The sequence below is a fragment of the Haliotis cracherodii genome, unplaced genomic scaffold, assembly GCF_022045235.1.
Source record: "Haliotis cracherodii isolate W230 unplaced genomic scaffold, xgHalCrac1.p SCAF_7, whole genome shotgun sequence".
Taxonomy (NCBI): domain Eukaryota; kingdom Metazoa; phylum Mollusca; class Gastropoda; order Lepetellida; family Haliotidae; genus Haliotis; species Haliotis cracherodii.
The window spans coordinates 7,550,333-7,568,752 of record NW_027266330.1 but is presented as its reverse complement, the minus strand read 5'-3'; the positions used below and the strand labels follow the sequence as shown (position 1 = coordinate 7,568,752).

General features: G+C 43.1%; 1 long non-coding RNA gene across 1 annotated transcript; it reads left to right on the top strand.

Moving 5' to 3' along the window:
- Positions 1-2,816: 2,816 nt before the first annotated feature.
- Positions 2,817-18,095, top strand: LOC139447550 (uncharacterized). Its single transcript, XR_011652032.1, has 3 exons — positions 2,817-2,891; positions 14,060-14,131; positions 18,008-18,095. It is a non-coding gene; the product is annotated as an uncharacterized lncRNA (long non-coding RNA).
- Positions 18,096-18,420: the final 325 nt, after the last annotated feature.

Sequence of the window (18,420 nt, the reverse complement as noted above, 5' to 3'; positions counted from 1 at the left end):
TTTAGGATCACTATTCAACAGGTTTTCAAATGGTCACACCATTTCTCCACTGATACGCCTGGAGAGACTGTAGAATAATCGCTGTATGATTGTAATACTTCTCCAAATGATTTTGAATCATTCCTTGAATCATTTATCCTTTCAGTTTGGAAGTATTCATCCTTTTTTCTATCTGATAGTTTTTTTAAACTTCTTAGTGGTAATATTCTTCCTGAAAGTCCTCAGAGCTCTCGGAGATTCATATTCTCATTGCTTAATTACTTCTAAGTCATGGGGGGCGGTCGGGTAGCCTAGTGGTTAAAGCGTTAGCTCGTCATGCCGAAGACCCGGGTTCGATTCCCGACATGGGTACAATGTGTGAAGCCCATTTCTGGTGCCCCCCGCCGTGATATTGCTGGAATATTGCTAAAAGCGGCGTAAAACTATACTCACTCACTCACTCTAAGTCATGGTCTCACCAAGGTGGATCCACTGAGGTTAAAGGTGATTGGTTATTTTTATATGCACTTTTGAACTGAACAGCTACATTATCATAGAGTTTGATAATAGAATTTCAGCTTTGTTCCTCATCCGCCTCAATCTGCTTGTTAATAACATCACAACAAGATAACTCAAGTCGTTGAAAGGCATTTAGAAGTGATACCAACAGGGAAGACAATTTATGGATGTCAACTTCTTTATCATGAGGAACAGAACGTTTCGGAGTATATGCTTACTCTTTCAGCAGGTGAATAAGGCAAGGTCCACACAGGACATTTTGAACCACACGAACACTTACGTGTTACCCTGGCTGACATGTTCCCCTGACATGAACCCCACTGAACACCCACGTTTTACCCTGGCTGACATGTTTCCCTGACATGAACCCCACTGAACACTCACGTTTTACCCTGGCTGACATGTTCCCCTGACATGAACCCCACTGAACACTTACGTGTTACCCTGGCTGACATGTTCCCCTGACATGAACCCCACTGAACACTCACGTTTTACCCTGGCTGACATGTCCCCCTGACATGAACCCCACTGAACACCCACATTTTACCCTGGCTGACATGTTCCCCTGACATGAACCCCACTGAACACTCACGTTTTACCCTGGCTGACATGTCCCCCTGACATGAACCCCACTGAACACTCACGTTTTACCCTGGCTGACATGTTCCCCGGACATGAACCCCACTGAACACTCACGTTTTACCCTGGCTGACATGTTCCCCTGACATGAACCCCACTGAACACTCACGTTTTAACCTGGCTGACATGTTCCCCTGACATGAACCCCACTGAACACTCACGTTTTACCCTGGCTGACATGTTCCCCTGACATGAACCCCACTGAACACTCACGTTTTACCCTGGCTGACATGTCCCCCTGACATGAACCCCACTGAACACTCACGTTTTACCCTGGCTGACATGTTCCCCTGACATGAACCCCACTGAACACTCACGTTTTACCCTGGCTGACATGTTCCCCTGACATGAACCCCACTGAACACTCACGTTTTACCCTGGCTGACATGTCCCCCTGACATGAACCCCACTGAACACTCACGTTTTACCCTGGCTGACATGTTCCCCTGACATGAACCCCACTGAACACTCACGTTTTACCCTGGCTGACATGTTCCCCTGACATGAACCCCACTGAACACCCACGTTTTAACCTGGCTGACATGTTCCCCTGACATGAACCCCACTGAACACTCACGTTTTACCCTGGCTGACATGTTCCCCTGACATGAACCCCACTGAACACTCACGTTTTACCCTGGCTGACATGTTCCCCTGACATGAACCCCACTGAACACTCACGTTTTACCCTGGCTGACATGTTCCCCTGACATGAACCCCACTGAACATGCAAGTAATCACCTTGACCTACAGATCAGAAAACGACCCGCGGTTCAAGTCAGCCTCATGAATTGGAACAATCTCTCCTTCTGGAATCGCAGCGGATTACCCCAAACGTAATCGGTGCGACGTCCTGTTCAAGCGTGCATTAATGTACACGGTGGATATGGTCGGTATCAAGTTGGTTTTGAATGTTCTATCAGAGATTGTAAAGCCATGTTGAACAAGTGTTGTGGCGGTGGTATTGTGAAACTTGCCTCTATGCGTCTGTGTGTGTCAGTCAGTCGTATAGGTTTCGTTTGAATGACATGAGCAGTTTTACACATTACGTTAAAACACGACTCTAATGGCATATTGAGTTTCTACATGCTTCCGTTTTTCTTTCATAGTCTCTCAAACTCTTGGTATACTTTCTTTGTATCTGAAACATTATTATGTTTTTCAAGCATTTTAATTTGGGACAATTTATGTTTTCAATATAATCAAAGTATATATCGCCTGTGTGTGAATGTAACGTTTGTTGGTGAATGTATCGCCTGGGGGTGAATGTAACTTCAGTAGATGAATGTAACGCTTGTTGAAATAGTTTACCGCCTATACAGGCTACAGGTTATAATGTGTAGAAAGACGATAGGCTATGATTATGTTGAACTCCCCATCTCTGTGTCACGTGTCATATGTGGGATATCACGTAGTCTCAGATCGAGACAAAACAGCTTTTAGTTCTAATCATATCTCACTCTTGACTGGCCACAGATTACGATCACAACACTTCTCCGGGATAAGTGAGTGCAGCAGTGTGTGATGGCTGTGAGAGTGTTGTTCCCGAGCCCCGCCAGTCTGTCACTCACTCAGACAGGGTAGCTAGCTGCCTCTCATTAGTCACATCGACGTCACGTGACGTGCTTTATTAGTAAACGGCATTGGACTTTATCAGATTATATACTGCGGCGGTGGAAGTCACAACCCTCCAGACATCTTGACGAAGGGAATAAACAACCTTCATTTCTCATATATTTTGATTCCGAATACAGGTATGTCAATATGATTTAATATTAACTGAAGGATTTCACATTTTAATAAAACAAAAGAATAGCACTATATTTCCAATAGTATATACAGCCTTGGATATATAAAAAAACATATTTGTTTCATGGTATACAACACCAGTGATTAATACACCTAATTGAATACTTATAAGCTTCATTCAGATTTAATATCCGTTTATATTTTATATACGATCAACAACGCTTAGATGTGTTCTACTTTCAACCTACTTATGTGTTACTTACGATCAATCACATCAAGATTTAGCAGACTTTAATTTTTCTATTTCATGTTACGTAATATCAATCTCATCTCAAGTACAGTGACATGTTTCATACTACAGGAATATCCAGATATTGTACGCCATCAATCACTGCATATATGCTGACAAGTACAGTGACATGTTTCATACTGCAGAAATATCTAGGTGTTATACACCATCAATCACTGCATATATGCTGAAAAGTACAGTGACATGTTTCATACTACAGGAATACCTAGACGTTATATACCATCAATCATTACATATATACTGACAGGTACTGTGACATGTTTCATACTACAGGAATATCTAGATGTTATACACCATCAACCGCTATATATATACTGACAAGTACAGTGACATGTTTCATACTACAGGAATATCTAGATATTATACACCATCAACCACTATATACATACTGACAAGTACAGTGACATGTTTCATATTACAGGAATATCTAGATGTTATATACCATCAATCATTACATATATACTGACAGGGACTGTGACATGTTTCATACTACAGGAATATCTAGATGTTATACACCATCAACCACTATATACATACTGACAAGTACAGTGACATGTTTCATACTACAGGAATATCTAGATGTTAATCACCATCAACCACTATATACATACTAACAAGTACAGTGACATGTTTCATACTACAGGAATATCTAGATGTTAATCACCATCAACCACTATATACATACTGACAAGTACAGTGACGTGTTTCATACTACAGGAATATCTAGATGTTAATCACCATCAACCACTATATACATACTGACAAGTACAGTGACATGTTTCATACTACAGGATTATCTAGATGTTAATCACCATCAACCACTATATACATACTGACAAGTACAGTGACATGTTTTATACTACAGGAACATCAAGATGTTAAACACCATCACCCATCATATATATATTGGCGAGTACAGCGACATACCACAGGCATATGTCGATGTTATACACCATCAACCGCTATATACATACTGTCAAGTACAGTGACATGTTTCATACTACAGAAATATCTAGATGTTATACACCATCAACCACTATATACACACTGACAAGTACAGTGACATGTTTCATATTACAGGAATATCTCGATGTCATACACCATCAACCACAATATATATACTGGCATGTTTGATCAACAGAAATATCTCGATGTTATACACCATCAGTCACTATATACATACTGACAAGTACAGTGACAGACAGGGATATCTAGATGGTATACAAGATCAGTCACTCTGTACATACTGACAAGCACATACTACAGGAATATGTAGAAGTCATACACCATCAACGACTGTATATATACTGGCATGTTTCATATTACAGAAATATCTCGATGTTATACACCATCAACCACAATATATATACTGACAAGCACAGTGACAGACAGGGATATCTAGATGATATACATCATCAGTCACTCCGTACATACTGACAAGTACAGTGACAGACAGGGATATATAGATGATATACATCATCAGTCACTCTGTACATACTGACAAGCACAGTGACATACAGGGATATCTAGATGATATACACCATCAGTCACTCTGTACATACTGACAAGTACAGTGACAGACAGGGATATCTAGATGATATACACCATCAGTCACTCTGTACATACTGACAAGTACAGTGACATACAGGGATATCTAGATGATATACATCATCAGTCACTCTGTACATACTGACAAGTACAGTGACAGACAGGGATATCTAGATGATATACACCATCAGTCACTCTGTACATACTGACAAGTACAGTGACAGACAGGGATATATAGATGATATACATCATCAGTCACTCTGTACATACTGACAAGTACAGTGACAGACAGGGATATATAGATGCTATACATCATCAGTCACTCTGTACATACTGACAAGTACAGTGACAGACAGGGATATCTAGATGATATACATCATCAGTCACTATATACATACTGACAAGTACAGTGACAGACAGGGATATATAGATGATATACATCATCAGTCACTTTGTACATACTGACAGGCACAGTGACATACTACAGGAATATGTAGATGCCATACACCATCAACGACTATATGTACTGAACAACAAAAGTTCCTGAGACATTGAAGTAGATTTAATGCAAAGTTATGTTTTTTACCAAATCTGAAACAATTTCGGTTTGCAACAGATTAAAGACTCATGTAAGTATTCAAATGGTTTAATTTGCCATACTGATTAATAAAATGCGTGATTTCATAAAAATCATGAACATGCCCAAATGTCAATTTACAAATCAATAGCGTGTGGTTGCGATGCAAGCAACACATCTTTGTCTCATGGAATGGACCAGGCGTCGCACAAAGTCCTGTGGGATGTCTGTCCAGATCTGCTGGAGCATGTTTCGAAGTTCCTGGAGAGTCTGTGGAACACGTGGTTGACGTCGAAGGCGCCGATCCATCTCATCTCACATGTGCTCTATTGGTGAGATTAGTGCTCGATTGGAGGGAGCCGGCTAGGGGATGACATTTACGTTGTTATGTTGACAAGAATCCTGAACAAGTCGAGCAATATGAGGCCGGGCGTTGTCAGGCGTTGAACGGTAATGCCTGGGCCATGACGACGCAAAAACGGTAGATGATCTCGGCGTGGTAGCGCTGTCCATTGAGATTTCCCTTTACCACCATCAAACGGGTCCTCTGTCTTGCTGAAATCCCACCCCATACCATAACGCTGCCGCCACCCAACCGATCTTCTTCCATGACACAATGATTGACGTAACGTTCACCTCGACGTCGGTACACTCGAATCCGTCCATCGCTGTGGCTGAGGTGAAAACGAGACTCGTTAGTGAATAGAACTTGTCCCCATTGCATGGCCGTCCAGCGTAGACGCTGTCTGCACCACTGTAGACGTGCTTGACTGTAGTTTCCTGTCAAAATGGGACGTCTCGCGGGTCTTCTGGTGACAATCCCTGCACATCTGAGGCGATGACGTACGGTTTGTGAAGATATTCGTCGAAGGCCAGGGATGCTTCTTGCAGTCACTGTTGCTGGCTGGAATCGATTTCGTAGGTGTCTTGTTCGAATCCAGTTGTCTTGTCGATTATTGGTTACGCGTGGCCTGCACCTCCGAGGATGGTCTCTGACTGCATTCGTCTGTTGCCAGCGTTGCCATAAACACCAAATGGTGTTTCTGTGGACGTTGAATTGTCTTGCAACATCACGTTGACTCGATCCTGCTTCAAGCATACCAATTATTATTTTCGGACATGCATGGCATTTCGTAATGTTGAATAATTGCGTAATTTTGTTGTTTTTCTGAGTGGTTGTTGTCAGCACGATGCATATGGAATTTCGTTAACGCACATGTTTATATACCCATTCTTGGGTAGTGAAATGCACGGGGCTTGCATAAAAGTCAACTTTTGCATGGACTGCATGCTTTTCTGTAGCAGTTGCGAGGTTGTGACTTGATTCCATACATGTACTACAATATAGAAAACCAAACTTTACTTGTTTGAAAAATACACTGAAATATTGGTGTCACAAGAACTTTTGTTGTTGAGCATATATACTGAAATGTCGTCATACTACAGTAATATGTCTAGATGTTATACACCATCAAACACTATATATATTCACTGACATATTGCATACTACAGGAATATTTAGATGTTATTCACCATCAATCTATATATAAACAAACAAATACACCGAATACTACAGGAATATCTAGATGATAGACACCATCAATCACAATATATATACTGACATGTTTCATACTACAGAAATATGCAGATGTTATACACCAGCAACCACTATATACATTCTGACAAGTACAGTGACATGTTTCATAGTTGAGTAATATTTAGATGCTACAAACACCATCTACAGTTATATACACACACATAATATACTACTGATTATATTTACCTGTATTGGAGGCACGTGTTGTTCCTTACGGGGACCACAACTTATACTACTGATTATATTTACCTGTACCTGTACTGAACACTTCTAGTCCTATCACCTGTACCCATCACCTCTGCCCCTATCGCCTGTACTCATCACTTGTACCAATCACCTGTAAACCTATCACCTGGACTCATTACCTGTACCATCATCTGTACCTCTATCACCTGCACCCATCGCCTGTACCATCACCTGTACCCCTATCACCTGTACCCATTACCTGTACAATCATCTGTACCTCTATCACCTGTACCTTTTACCTGTACCATCACCTGTACCCTCATCGCCTGTACCCACTACCTGTACCCCCATCACCTGTACCCATTAGCTGTACCATCATCTGTACCTCTATCACCTGTACCCATCGCCTGTACCCATGAGCTGTACCCCTATCACCTGTGCCCATTAGCTGTACCATCATCTGTACCTTTATCACCAGTACCCATTACCTGTACCATCATCTGTACCTCTATCACTTGTACCCATCGCCTGTACCCTCATCGCCTGTACCCTCATCGCCTGTACCCATCGCCTGTACCCACTACCTGTACCCCTATCACCTGTAACCCATTACCTGTACCATCATTTGTACCTCTATCACCTGTACCCATCGCCTGTACCCACTACCTGTACCCATCGCCTGTACCCACTACCCTTACCCTCATCACCTGTACCCATTAGCTGTACCATCATCTGTACCCTCATCGCCTGTACCCACTACCTGTTCCCTCATCAACTGTACCCATTAGCTGTACCCCTATCACCTATACCCATTACCTGTACCATCATCTGTACCCTCATCACCTGTACCATCACCTGTACCATCATCTGTACCCTCATCACCTGTACCATCACCTGTACCCTCATCACCTGTACCCATTACCTGTACCCATCGCCTGTACCCACTACCTGTACCCATCGCCTGTACCCACTACCCTTACCCTCATCACCTGTACCCATTAGCTGTACCATCATTTATACCTCTATCACCTGTACCCATCGCCTGTACCCACTACCTGTACCCATCGCCTGTACCCACTACCCTTACCCTCATCACCTGCACCCATTACCAGTACCATCACCTGCACCCATTACCAGTACCATCACCTGTACCCTCATCGCCTGTACCCACTACCTGTTCCCTCATCAACTGTACCTATTAGCTGTACCATCATCTGTACCCCTATCACCTGTACCCATCACCTGTATCCATTAGCTGTACCATCATCTGTACCTCTATCACCTGTACCCATCACCTGTACCATCACCTGTACCCTCATCACGTGTACCCATTACCTGTACCATCATCTGTACCTTTATCACCTGTACCCATTGCCTGGACCCACTACCTGTACCCATCGCCTGTACCCACTACCTGTACCCTCATAACCTGTACCCATTAGCTGTACCATCATCTGTACCTCTATAACCTGCACCCATTACCAGTACCATCACCTGTGCCCTCATCGCCTGTACCCACTACCTGTTCCCTCATCAACTGTACCTATTAGCTGTACCATCATCTGTACCCCTATCACCTGTACCCATCACCTGTATCCATTAGCTGTACCATCACCTGTACCCTCATCGCCTGTACCCACTACCTGTACCCTCATCACCTGTACCCATTAGCTGTACCATCATCTGTACCTTTATCACCTGTACCCATTACCTGTACCATCATCTGTACCTCTATCACTTGTACCCATTAGCTGTTCCATCATCTGTACCTTTATCACCTGTACCCATTAGCTGTACCCACCACATGTACCCATATCACGTCTACCCATCACCTGTATCATCACCTGTATCATCACCTGTACCCCATCACCTGTACCCCCATCACCTGTACCCCATCACCTGTATCATCACCTGTACCCCATCATCTGTAGTCCCATCACCTGTACCCCCTTCACCTGTACCAACCGCCTGTACACTCATCACCTGTACCAACCGCCTGTACCCGAATCAGCTGTACCCATCACCTGTACCCGATCACTTGTACTATATCACCTGAACCCATCACCTATACCCATTATCTCTACCATCCCCAGTACTCATCACCTGTACCCCCATCACCTGTACTCATCACCTGTATCCATTACCCCTACCATCACCTCTACCCATCACCTGTACCCGATCACTTGTACTATATCACCTGTACCCCCATCACCTATACCCATTATCTCTACCATCACCTGTACTCATCACCTGTACCCAAATCACCTGTACCATCACATGTACCCTTTCCCCGGTACCCATTACCTGTGCTATTACATATACACATCACCTGTACCCTATTACCTGTACTCGTTACCTGAGCTGATGACGCTGATTCACATGCTGACTCAATGGTGGGGTATGTGACAACTTGAAGCAAGCAAATGTTGTGATGAGATATGAACAACTTTAATGTGTGTATGGCTTGAGGCAAAAGATTGCCTGATAACTAACACAGAATCTGTACATATGATCTTTACGTACTGATATACAAGGCGTCTACGGAACAGGAAGGGATTACCTTAGCCTCTGGTCACTAACTTTTCACCTTTTTTCAAAATGTTGGTGACAAGCCATGTCGTGTGCCAGCGACACAGATGCCACAAAGACACACAGCCACACACACACTGCCACCAAGACACACAGCGACACACACACTGCCACCAAGACACACAGCGACACATACACTGCCACATAGATACACACTGACACATACACACTGACATATAGATACACAGTGTCACAAAGATACACAGCGACAAACACACTGCCACACAGACACACAGAGACACACATACTGCCACATACACTGCCACATAGATACACAGTGACACACACTCTGACATATAGATGCACAGTGACACACACGCTGACATATAGATACACAGTGACACACACTCTGACATATAGATGCACAGTGACACACACGCTGACATATAGATACACAGTGACACACACACTGACATATAGATACACAGTGACACACACTCTGACATATAGATGCACAGTGACACACACTGACATTTAGATACACAGTGACACACACTCTGACATATAGATGCACAGTGACACACACTCTGACACATAGATACACAGTGACACATACACTGACATATAGATACACACTGACACACGCGCTGACATATAGATACACAGTGACACACGCGCTGACATATAGATACACAGTGACACACACACTGACATATAGATACACACTGACACACGCGCTGACATATAGATACACAGTGACACACACACTCTGACACATAGATACACATTGACACATACACTGACATATAGCTACACACTGACACATACACTGACATATAGATACACAGTGACATATGCACTGCCACATAGATACACACTGACACGCACTGACATATAGATACACAGTGACACATAGATACACACTGACACATAGATACACAGCGACACATACACTGACATATAGATACACACTGACACATAGATACACACTGACACATGCACTGACATATAGATACTCAGTGACACATACAATGACACATATATACACAGTGACACATAGATACACACTGACACATAGCTACACAGCGACACATACAGTGACATATAGATACACACTGACACATAGATACACACTGACACATGCACTGACATATAGATACTCAGTGACACATACAATGACACATACACTGACATATAGATATACAGTGACACACACACTGCCACATAGATACACACTGACACATGCACTGACATATAGATACACACTGACACATACACTGACATATGGATACACAGTGACACACACACATTGACCCATAGATACACAGTGACACACGCACTGACATATAGCTACACACTGACACATACACTGACATATAGATATACAGTGACATATGCACTGCCACATAGACACACACTGACACAGGCACTGACATATAGATATACAGTGACACACACACTGACATATAGATACACAGTGACACATACACTGACATATAGATACACAGTGATACACACGCTGACACACAGATATACAGTGACACATACACTGACATATACACTGGCATATAGATACACAGTGACACATAGATACACACTGACACATTGATACACAGCGACACACACACTGACATATAGATACACACTGACACATAGATACACACTGACACATGCACTGATATATAGATACTCAGTGACACATACAATGACACAGTGACACTGACACATAGATACACAGTGACACATACACTGACATATCGATACACACTGACACATGCACTGACACATAAATAAACTCTGACACTTGTACTGAAATATCGATGCACAGTGACACACACACTGACATTTAGATACACAGTGACACATACACTGACATATAGATACACACTGACACACACACTGACACATAGATACACAGTGACACATACACTGACACATAGATACACACTGACACATAGACACACACTGACATTTAGATACACAGTGACACATACACTGACACATAGATACACACTGACACACACACTGACATATAGATGCACAGTGACACACACTGACATATAGATACACAGTGACACACACTGACACATGCACTGACATATAGATAAACACTGACACTTGCACTGACATATAGATGCACAGTGACACACACACTGACACATAGATACACAGTGACACACACGCTGCCATATAGATACACACTGACACACACGCTGACATATAAATACACACTGACACACACGCTGACACATAGATACACAGTGACACATGCAGTGACATATCGATACACACTGACACATGCACTGACACATAAATAAACTCTGACACTTGCACTGAAATATCGATGCACAGTGACACACACACTGACATTTAGATACACAGTGACACATACACTGACATATAGATACACACTGACACACACACTGACACATAGATACACAGTGACACATACACTGACACATAGATACACACTGACACATAGACACACACTGACATTTAGATACACAGTGACACATACACTGACACATAGATACACACTGACACACACACTGACATATAGATGCACAGTGACACACACTGACATATAGATACACAGTGACACACACTGACACATGCACTGACATATAGATAAACACTGACACTTGCACTGACATATAGATGCACAGTGACACACACACTGACACATAGATACACAGTGACACACACGCTGCCATATAGATACACACTGACACACACGCTGACATATAAATACACACTGACACACACGCTGACACATAGATACACACTGACACATGCAGTGACATATAGATATACACTGACACACACCCTGACACATAGATACTCACTGACACATACACTGACATATAGATATACACTGACACAAACACTGTCACATAGATACACAGTGACACATACACTGACATACACAGTCACACACTCACACACTGTCACAAAGATACACAGCGACACACACACACTGTCACAAAGATACACAGTGATACACACACACTGTAACAAAGATACACAGTGACACACACACACTGACACATAACTACACAGTGACACACACACACTGTCACAAAGATAAGTAGTTTCACAAAGATACACAGCGACACACACACTGTAACACAGATGAACAGCGACACACACACTAACTCATAAATACACAGTGACACAAACACACTGTCACAAAGATACAGACTGACATACACACCGTCACAAAGATACACAGCGACACACATGCACTGACACATAAATACACAGTGACACACACACTGACACATAGATACACAAACAGTGACACATAGGCACACACATACTGACATATAAGTACAAAATAATATACACACTGACACACATACACTGACACATATTCCAGCAAGTGTATCGTCTTGTATCGATACAGGAGAAACACGATACACGACACACACATTGAAACATAGACAAACACACACGCGCACGCACACACACACACACACACACACACACACACACACACGCACGCACGCACGCACGCACGCACGCACGCACGCACGCACGCACGCACGCACACACACACTGGTTCATATATCCACAAACACTCACGCACACACACACTGACACATATATACACAGTGGCACAAACACTGACACATAGATACACAAACACTGACACATAGATACATAGTGACACTCACATACTGACACACAATGACACAAACGGTGACACAGATACACATACACTGACATATAGATACTAAATGAGACACACACTGACACACAAGCACACACATACTGACATATAACTACTAAATAATATACACACTGACACACATACACTGACACATAGATACGCAATGACACACACATACTGACACACATACACACACATACTGACACATAAATACTCAATAATACACACACTGACACACATACACTGACACATAGATACACATTGACACAGAGATACACACTGACATACACATATTGACACAGAGATACACACACACTGACACACAGATACACACATACTGACACATAAACACACAAACACTGACACACAGATACACAATGACACACACATATTGACACAGATACACACACGCTGACACATTAACACACAAACACAGACACACAGATACACAATGACACACATATACACACGCACTGACACACAGATACACACACACTGACACACAGATACACACTGACACACAGATACACACGCACACTGACACACAGATACACAATGACACACACATATTGGCACACATACACACACACACTGACACACAGATACACACACATTGGCACATAAACACACAAACACTGACACACAGATGCACACTGACACACACATATTGACACACAGATACACACACACTGACACATCGATGACATAAATCATGACTATTCACTGCTGAGGTACACAGTCTGACTATTGCAGGACCCAGCATGAAGCTTGGCCTACTGGTGCCCCTGGTGCTAGCTCTCATTGTGTCCCACACCGCGACATCGGGTGAGTGAGTGAGTGAAGTGTGTGACAGGTTGGTAATTGTGCTAACGGGCAGGATAGTGGTAATATCTATAATTGAGGCTTTCATGCTTGGACAGGGTAGATGGTGTTATAGCAAAGCTTAGAGGCTTGGACAGGGAAGGTGTTATTAAGCGGCTTAGAGGCTTGGACAGGGTAGATGGTGTTAAAAAGAGGCTTAGAGGCTTGGTCAGGGTAGATGGTGTTACAACGAGGCTTAGAGGCTTGGACCGGGAAGAAGGTGTTATTAAGAGGCTTAGAGACTTGGACAGGGTAGATGGTGTTATGATAGATAGTGTTAAGACTTGGTACATAGTATTAAGTCGTGGCAGATAGTGTTATGACTTGGTAGATAGTGTTAAGTCGTCGCAGATAGTGTTATGACTTGGTAGACAGTGTTAAGTCGTGGCAGATAGTCTTATGACTTGGTAGATAGTGTTAAGTCGTGGCAGATGGTGTTATGACTTGGTAGATAGTGTTAAGTCGTGGCAGATAGTGTTATGACAAGGTAGATAGTGGTATGGCGTGGTGACTAGTTATATGACATTATAGGTAGTGTTATGACTTGTTAGATAGCGTCATGGCGTGTTAGATAGTGTTATGATACGGTAGATATTGTTATAACATGGTAGATAGTGGTGTGACATAGTGAATACTATTATGGTTTGGTAGATACTCTTATGACGTGGTAGATAATGGTATGGCTTGGTAGATAGTGTTATGACGTGGTAGAAAGCGTTATAACTTAATAGATAGTGTCATAGAAAGCGTTATGACTTTGTAGATAGTATTATGACGTAGTATATAAGGTTATGACGTGGTAGATAATGGTATGACTTGGTAGGAGGCGTTATGACTTTGTAGATAATGTTATTACGTGGTAGATAATGTTATAACGTGGTAGATAGTGTTATTACGTGGTAGATAATGTTATGACATGGTAGATACTGTTGTGACGTGGTAGAAAGCGTTGTAACTTAATAGATAGTGTTATGACGTGGTGGCTAGTTTTATGACATGGTAGATAATTCAGAAATGATGTATGAAGTTGGGGTTTGACTTCAGGGTTGGTTGGAGTGGAAAGACCAACCTGACGACAGATGGGCGTCTGCCTAACGCAGACGTCGAGCTAGTCAATCTAGGGGGTGGGTTTACAAGCTGAACTGCACGATAAGATCTGGATTACCTTGACGCGGGTCGTGTATCTTTGTTCTGACATGTTGAGTTGTACTTAATCTCTCAGTCTGATCTCACACCTGATAACATTGTCCTACATCTAACGTCACAGCATTAACATTCGGCTTCTTGGGAGGTTGAAGGCAATCGTAAAAGCAAGTGATGCATTTTGACGCCAAATAATTTTATTGCTGAGTAAAAGACAAAGCCGGGGTCCCGTCTCTCGGCACACCCAGGCTACTATATGACTTTCTGTAAGGAGCTAGGGGGTGTGGTTGGCGGGTTGGCTGGTGGGGGTAGAGGGCATTGCGGTGTACCACATGCCTAGACACGCCCGGGATATGTGTGCGTGTGTGCAGTGGGGCAAATTCGTTCTTAGTCGTCATCTTTGAGTGGTGAGGTCGTACAGATGTACATATGTATATAAGCCAATCAGTTCTGGAGGTGTTTGGTTAAGGTGGAAGCTGTTCATGACAGAAGTTTAGTGAGTACTTTTTTATCAACGTCACTGTTGTCATTGTATCCCGCAACCTTGGCATGTTTTAAATAGCTGTGGTGTTCCATGTATCATAAGACGGTGACGTTCATGTTGTTGATGGCGCTGTACTGCTGGATGGTAATGTGTTGGGTGTCAACCAGTTGAAGACTTTTTTCTAAGACTTCTCTCGGTTCTTTTCGGGGAGACTTTGAACAGAATAGCAATCTTACTTGCTCCCTGGACTGGATGTAGTCGACTGGCCTCAAACAGGATACGTGCTCAGGACTAGTTGTAATAGCAAAAGTGTTATTCCTCAGAAACATATAACATAATGTGCGCATTATGCAATGAATGCACCTGCTGTTAACCGTGTCAGCCCATCCATAGTATCACAATGACCAGAGAGTCAGCAAAACCTATAATATACTCAACAACAAAAGTTCCCGTGACACCAATATTTTAGTGTATTTTTCAAACAAGTAAAGTTTGGTTTTCAATATTGTAGTACATGTATGGAATCAAGTCACAACCTCGCAACTGCTACAGAAAAGCATGCATCCCATGCAAAAGTTGACTTTTATGCAAGCCCCGTGCATTTCACTACACAAGAATGGGTATAAAACATGTGCGTTTACGGGATTTCATATGCATTGTTTAGCATCGTGCTGACAACAACCACTCAGAAAAACAACAAAATTACGCAATCATTCAACATTACGGAAATGTCCAAAAATGAGCATCTGCGAGTCATTGGTATGCTTGAAGCAGGATCGAGTCTACGTGATATTGCAAGACAATTTAACGTCCACAAAATCACTATTTGGTGTTTATGGCAACGCTGGCAACAGACGAATGCAGTCAGAGACCATCCTCGGAGTGGCAGGCCACGCGTAACCAATAATCGACAAGACAACTGGATTCGAACAACACACCTCTGATATCGATTCCAGCCAGCAACAGTGACTGCAAGAAGCATCCGTGGCCTTTGACGAATATCTTCACAAACCGTACGTCGTGGCCTCAGATGTGCAGGGATTGTCACCAGAAGACCCGCGAGACGTCCTATTTTGACAGAAACCACAGTCAAGCACGTATACAGTGGTGCAGACAGCATCTACGCTGGACGGCCATGCAGCGGGGACAAGTTCTATTCACTGACGAGTCACGTTTTCACCTCAGCCACAGCGATGGACGGATTCGAGTGTACCGACGTCGAAGTGAACGTTACGTCAATCATTGTGTCATGGAAGAAGATCGGTTGGGTGGCGGCAGCGTTATGGTATGGGGTGGGATAACAGCAAGACAGAGGACCCGTTTCATAGTGGTAGGGAGAAATCTCAATGGACAGCGCTACCGCGACGAGATCATCGGCCCTGTTGTTCTACCGTTTTTGCGTCGTCATGGCTCCCCCTATCTCTCACCAATCGAGCACATGTTGGATGAGATGGATCGGCGCCTTCGGCGTCAACCACGTGTTCCACAGACACTCCAGAAACTTCGAAACATGCTCCAGCGGGTATGGACAGATATCCCACAGGACGTTTTGCGACGCCTGGTCCATTCCATGAGACGAAGATGTGGATACACAAGCTATTGATTTGTAAATTGATTTTGATTTTGTCAGGTTCATGTTTTTTTTATGAAATCACGCATTTTCTGAAGTCAGTATGGCAAATTAAACCATTCGAACACTTACAGGACTCTTTTATCTGTTGCAACCGAAATTGTTTCAGATTTGGTAAAAAACATAAATTTGCCTTAAATCAGGAGCTTTTGTTGTTCAGTATATATTGGTTCAAGATTAAGGAAGAATTTGTGGATTTCGCTCTGATACCTCGTGAATTTTTAGTCCATTTCGGGAGACTGCCCGGGTTCTACTTTCAATTTGGGTAACTCTGAAAAATACTAGGTTGGCAGCGATTCCTGGAACTCCCAATCGCTGTTTGGGCTGCTTGTAGATGGGAGAGTGATAATGAGCCTTGCCAGTCTGACTGTGCCAGGACCACTCGAACCCCTCTGCTGCATTTACGTTTTTTTTATAGTGCACAGACTTGCATGGTTGCATGGCAATGTTCCGACAAGTTGATCGATTGGCAGAACGTCGTCTCGCTGGCGGTGCCAAGATGTTCCTCGCTTGATTAGCAAACGTTTTCACATATTTTACACACGTTCCAAGATTTACGCTTATGTCTCATGATATATTTCAGCCCCTCTTGTCGATGGACGGCGCCCTGAGCGATCTGTGGGTTTTCGCGGCGTGGCCTTGCCTCCCATACACACCGGCACCGACAGACGCAACGCCGGCCCAGGTCGCCTCCCGCACGGGTTGTTTGGCAACAACGGCCTGGGCAAGTGATACTGCAGGCGATGACGGACGCCTGGATTCTTCTTTGTCCACGTGGCTGTCACTTTGGCGTCCAACTTTTCCCTTACATGTTCTCAGTACCCTGATAAACTGAAATAAAGCTGTTTATGTAAATCTGTCTTCAGCATTCATATTTAAGGGATGTTACACGAGCCTCAATCTAATATCAAGTTTATGTCCTGAGTGACATCATGTTCAGCTTGCCGAAGATTTACCGAAACGTTATTTTTTTCATTCGAACATTACCTTGATATC